Source organism: Megachile rotundata, chromosome 16 (assembly GCF_050947335.1).
Source record: "Megachile rotundata isolate GNS110a chromosome 16, iyMegRotu1, whole genome shotgun sequence".
NCBI classification, from domain to species: Eukaryota; Metazoa; Arthropoda; class Insecta; order Hymenoptera; family Megachilidae; genus Megachile; species Megachile rotundata.
Window position 1 is genome coordinate 10,741,857 of NC_134998.1, and position 6,077 is coordinate 10,747,933.

General features: G+C 40.5%; 1 protein-coding gene across 2 annotated transcripts in view; it reads right to left on the reverse strand.

Moving 5' to 3' along the window:
* The window catches only part of LOC100877788 (uncharacterized), an 82,185-nt gene that overhangs the window by 49,643 nt on the left and 26,465 nt on the right, over positions 1 to 6,077 (reverse strand). The window contains exon 1 of one of the 2 annotated variants that reach the window (XM_076541411.1): positions 1,004 to 2,221. The exons of the other annotated variant lie outside the window; for it this stretch is intronic. The gene's annotated coding sequence lies outside the window, so the exon portion shown is untranslated. Of the gene's footprint in view, positions 1 to 1,003; positions 2,222 to 6,077 lie in introns of those variants that run through there. 2 annotated transcript variants of the gene reach the window in all.

Here is a 6,077-nt window from a genome sequence, read left to right on the forward strand (position 1 = left end):
CGCTAAAACGTCGATTATCCCAACTAATAGGGATATATACATCTTTTGATAAGCAGTTTCCCTATAATTGATTTCGAATTATTTACTTTGGGGAGTTACTTATACGACTGAGTATGAATATGGCAATATAACGAGAGTCTACTGTATATTTGTAACTATTGCCAATCTAACAGGCAATAGTTTTACGTTCCAAAAGAATCTGTAATTACATCGCTATCTAAAAAGTGTATACATAAAAGAATAAATATGGCGATATAACGAGAGTCGACCACATCTAAAATCTACTACATCCACCTGCACTATATGTGCATTCAAATGCTAAGAATATTGAAATACCACAAAAATCTTATGCATACAAAAGTGTAAATGTGGCAATATAACGAGAGTCTACTATACATTCGTAACTATTGCCAATCTAATAGGCAAACGTTTCACGTTCCAAAAGAATCTATAATTACATCACTATCTGAAAAGTGTATACATATAAAAATGAATATGGCGATATAACGAGAGTCGACCATATCTAAAATCTACTACGTCCACCTGCACTATATATGCATTCAAATGCTAAAAATATTGAAACACCATAAAAATCTTATGCATACAAAAGTGTAAATGTGGCAATATAACGAGAGTCTACTATACATTCGTAACTATTGCCAATCTAACAGGCAATAGTTTTACGTTCCAAAAGAATCTGTAATTACATCACTATCTGAAAAGTGTATACATAAAAAAATGAATATGGCGATATAACGAGAGTCGACCACATCTAAAATCTATTACATCCACCTGCACTATATATGCATTCAAATGCTAAAAATATTGAAATACCATAAAAATCTTGTGCATACAAAAGTGTGAATATGGCAATATAACGAGAGATCTGTACCTAATAAACGAAAGTTGTATGCGAACGATAGAAACACGATTGAAACACTATCGAAAACTTCAGAACATGAATCACAATGGAGGTCGTTAGCTCCGTAAGGAAGTAGCCTACCTCTCAGGGATCCCACGGTGATCGCGGAGCAATCGCGTATATAGCAGAGAATATTTTCCAGCAGCAGGTGGAGCTACCTCGTGTTCCCCTCAACCTGCACAGGCAGTCGCACTTCACACGCAAAAATCGGGATTCCAAGGGGAAGAAAATTCCCTTCGGCACACGCACCGTCCTCGGAGGCAACACCTTTTATCGCCGCTGCTCTCCGATCGTTTCGATCTTCCTACATCAAAATCGACCAGCTCATCACGCACTTTTCACTTATTCGACTTTCTCTCGTCCGATGTCCAACTTGCTTCGTTTATTTACGACTTTTTAAGAATCTTATCAAGGTTACCGTTCCACTTTGATTCTGTCCTCTTTTCGATTCACTATATTATTCTTCTAATCACATTACTTTATTAAAACTTCCAGTAAAATTATAAATTCGATGCATTCTCCTTTAATTTTTGCCTGATCATTTATCTGGCGTTCGTACGGTCATTTATCAGACGTCTGGTTAATTGTCTACGATGTGCTAGTCTTACTGTAACTTTATTAATTATTCGTGTTCGTTTATCGATTACATTGATTGTTAATGTTCAATTGTCGCGTGTACACTTATCGGACGTTCACTTATCGGGCGTTCACTCGTGGAACGCACAGTTATCAGGTGTCCGTTTCTTTGATTATCCAACGAGACTCGCCGCGACCTTGCTGCTTTTTAGCATAGAAACCGAAGGCAGCGAGGCGTTAAATATCAAAACAGTATTTCGAGCGTCCGTGAATCGAACTTTCCTTTCACCGTTTCGCGCGTGTGTTCCAAAGCGGTTTTTAAAATCGCGCCACCAACATTTTCACCGACAATACCGAAAGCGACACCACGAATAATTGGAACAGAGCTCGATCAATTCTCCGAGCGTTCAGATTTCCTCTAGCGCCAGCGGTGATTCACATTTCACGTGTAGGAATCTCATGATCGATGGTTTCCGCGGAAAGTTGATCCTCTTCTTGACGCGTGCAGAGGAAGTGCCCGTTAGCCCTGTTACCCGAAACTTGCCCGTCGATTAGTTTCACCGATTGTCGAGGAGCGAAAGGAGAATGAGCTTAGCGGTTGAACGAACCTTGCACGGTTTTCTTTGACGCGTGCGATCCCACAGGAATCGGCTCGTTCGAGCAACAGCGTTGGACTTGCCGTGGAGCTTCAGGTGAGACGCCAGGTGGGTACCGGGAATCGCGATCTCCTCTCTCTTCACCTTGCCTGGCGCGCCCCACCTGAGACCCCATGGGCAAGGTTTATAGCGAACAAGAGAATTCTTGATCCTTTCGGGCCCGCCACTTGAAGGTCGAAGCGCCTCTGCAGGGTTCGAACGGAGATTTGTGGATCCCTGCTTTATCGAGCGAGCCTACGATCATCGCGATCGGTCTCTCCACTCTGTCGATAACTCAGAACCTACCTTACAATCCTATGGTTTTTCATTTTTCAGATTCTCAAGCTTTTAGAGAGATCTTATACCACTGTCTGCTGAGAATTTGTCAGCTTTTAGATACTTCTCAAGCTTTTGCATTTTCACTTCGTAGATTTAGAAATTCGATTTCTCATTAATTCTACCGACATTAGTCGATAAAGTAGATCAAAATGTAGTACTAGAATTTGACTGTAATTCTTCATACTTATATTTTCATGGCGTTTGAAAATTGTGTATCAACATTCTGGTTTATATTTGAAGAGTGCTGCAAAATGGCGACATTTGGAACAAAATGGCCGCCATTTAACCTATCCTTTAACCATAGTGATCATAGTATCACTTGATATACTTGTAAAATACCCCTAACCTAACCCCGTTAGATTATTTCAACGAATTTTTTATGTAATCCAAATATTTTGTGTGCAGTTCATATGTCCTTATGCCATTTCATATGTCAGTTAATTTTCTAATTATCATGGAAGACAAATCAGAGCACGAGTGAATTAAATTTCGGAATTTGAATGGGGACATCGAAACCCATATTCAATTTAATTATCTCCTAATAGATTGGTTTCATGTTTGAAATTCCTATACAGAACAGTAATTGCGGTCCACCTACGTTCAGGTGAAATTATATTGGCGTTATTCCAGTAAGTGATGCTGCAAGGTGTATTTGTAAATGCGTATTTAAATTGTTATCGCGACATTCTTACAGGTTTGAAAACACCAAGGTCGATATTTTAAGGTTAGGTTAAGTTTTCGGATATTTTAATTTATTTTTCAATTTTGCATTATTCTCGACAGTTTATGAATATTTAATTAACAGCGTGTCATTGTCAGACATTTATTTCATAATTTCCTGTTATCCTATCAGGTTGTATTACACATCTTTGTCTTACATGATCGATCAAATTTCAATTAGTTTCTTATGGTTTCCAATATTTACCTCGCTAACAACCCAGTTATGAAAGCTACTAATTCCGTTACAAGGCAACTTCCAATTAAGCGACACAATGCAAAAGGTTCTATTATTTTAGATGTACAATGGGGGTTTACCGAAAGACCTTAACAAAATACTTTCCTAAGTATCGAATCTCGAGCAAATGTGCCTTGGGTAAGTATGAAACAAAGAGATGCCATTAATACAAATCATTTGTCTTTTACCAATATTACAGATTACGTTTCAGATGTGTCCTTGCGTGATTTTCCATCGAATAACGAGTGTCGGTAATTGATCTCGTTTCGAATTCAGTTTATGTTCGTTGCATAATTTAATTAATTTGAAGGGAATATTTTTGTGGAGCACATATTTAGAATATTCTGTAGAAACAGTCGAAGTATAGGTTAGATTTTATGTATTTTTCGAGCGGAACGTAGGAGTACAAAATGGCGGCAGATATTAGGGACTCGTAATGGCTGCCATTTATGGAATTACAGTAAAACTAAAATACAAGCTATTATATAAAATTAATTGTATATAAAATTAACTATTAAATATTAAACATTAACTACTAAATATAATAAACAATTTGTAAATTGATTTTACAAGCAAAATGTCTTCTCTGCTTGAGAGGTTAGAAAAACTCTCATACAAAGACCTACATGACACGTACAAATGTCGTAATATCCGTGTTACACGGATCATTTATATGATAAATACGAGAACGGTAAGACATTTTTCTCGACCGTAGATACACGTTTCAGATAAATGGGAAGCCAGGGATGACGCCTACATCCGAAATGCTCATGACATTTCCGCTTTCCGCTCGAGCCACGCGAATGATTTTTCGATCAAATAAACTCAATTGCCCCGAAGATGTAACCAATTTCGTGTTGCAAACACCGTAAAGGAAAATTCTAACATAACGGAAAGCGTCTGGAACTTCGATTATCCTTTTGGGATTTCTCCTCCCCTTTGTGCTACCTGCTGTTCACTTATTAACAATTTGTACGCGGTGAACTGGCGTTGATGAGACAGGAAAAAAATTGAACTGTAGATCTCGAGAAATTACGAGGGGAACATTTGTCTCAATTTAACGGAGAGACTTTCTAATAGCCTGTTTAATCCTTCGTTCTCTATGGATGTCCTGGATATAGCAGGATCGTAAATGGTATATGATATCAAAGTTGGAGATTATAGAGTCAAGAGATACTTAGTGTCAAATATTTGGGAAGTCTCAAGGTTATGGTTCTGAGGTCCATAAGTCCTAAATTCTCCAGAAAGTTACATGATTTGATCTGATGGTCTGATGGTCTCATTAGGTCCTATAATCTCTGGGTTCGTAGGCTTCTACATTCTACAGTCCCTGGATCCTCAGGTCCTAGGTTCAGAAGTACCCAGGTAGGCTGCTGAGTCCATAGGTCCTCAGGTTCTAGGTCCAAAAGTACCTAGGTAGACTACTGAGTCCATAAGTCCTCAGGGCCTAGCTCCAAAAGTAGTCAGATAGGCTACTGAGTCCATAGGTCCTCAGGTCCTAGGTCTAAAAGTACCCAGGTAGGCTACTGAGTCCATAGGTCCTCAGGTCCTAGGTCCAAAAGTAGTCAGATAGGCTACTGAGTCCATAGGTCCTCAGGTCCTAGGTCCAAAAGTACCCAGATAGGCTACTGAGTCCATAGGTCCTCAGGTCCTAGGTCCAAAAGTAGTCAGATAGGCTACTGAGTCCATAGGTCCTCAGGTCCTAGGTCCAGAAGTACCCAGATAGGCTACTGAGCCCATAGGTCCTCAGGTCCTAGGTCCAAAAGTACCCAGATAGGCTACTGAGTCCCTGGATCCTCAGGTCTTAGGTCCAAATGTACACAGGTAGGCTGCTGAGTCCCTGGATCCTCAGGTCCTAGGTCCAAAAGTACCCAGGTAGGCTACTGAATGCATAGGTTCTCAGGTCCTAGGTCTAAAAGTACCCAGGTAGGCTACTGAGTCCATAGGTTCTCAGGTCCTAGGTCCAAAAGTACCCAGATAGGCTACTGAGTCCATAGGTCTTCAGGTCCTAGGTCCTAACATGCCTGGATAGGCTACTCAGTCCTTAGATCCTCAGCTAGGTCCTAAAGTGCCTAGGTAGGCTACTCTCCGTCCTTAGGTCCTAATGTCCACCTCAGTTCCAGGGTACCTTGGTCACATCCCTAGACTCCAAAATTCCTAGGTCTTACGGTCCCAACTCTACAGTCTCCAGGTTCTAAAAGCAGTTCTCATAGTTCCTAGCTTCCAATATCTCGAGCACCAAAATTTCCAAGATACCAAAGCATCCTAAGATCCTAAACCATAGGCTCCCTCCCTCCCTAACTTAATACGTCCCTAACTTCTGTTCCTACATGACTCCCACAGTCCTACCATTCGAAAATTCCATAATTTCCAACTCAAACTCCCCAAGTCCCCTAAGTACCCAAATCCTGAAACCCAGATATAAAACCTACCCAAGCCTTCATCTAAAACAAACGAATCAACAACGCCCTTATTTGATCGCGCCCCGCCGACGGAAACAGTGGTGTAGGAAAAAAAGAGCTCGTTCGGACGGCGAAGAAAAATGCAAAGTGCTCGATTAATTGGTCGCAGGTTGTATCGAGCAAGGTTGACGAGGGGAGGCCGAAAAGACAAGGGGGTGAACGTGGCTGCGCATGTGCGTACTCGTCCT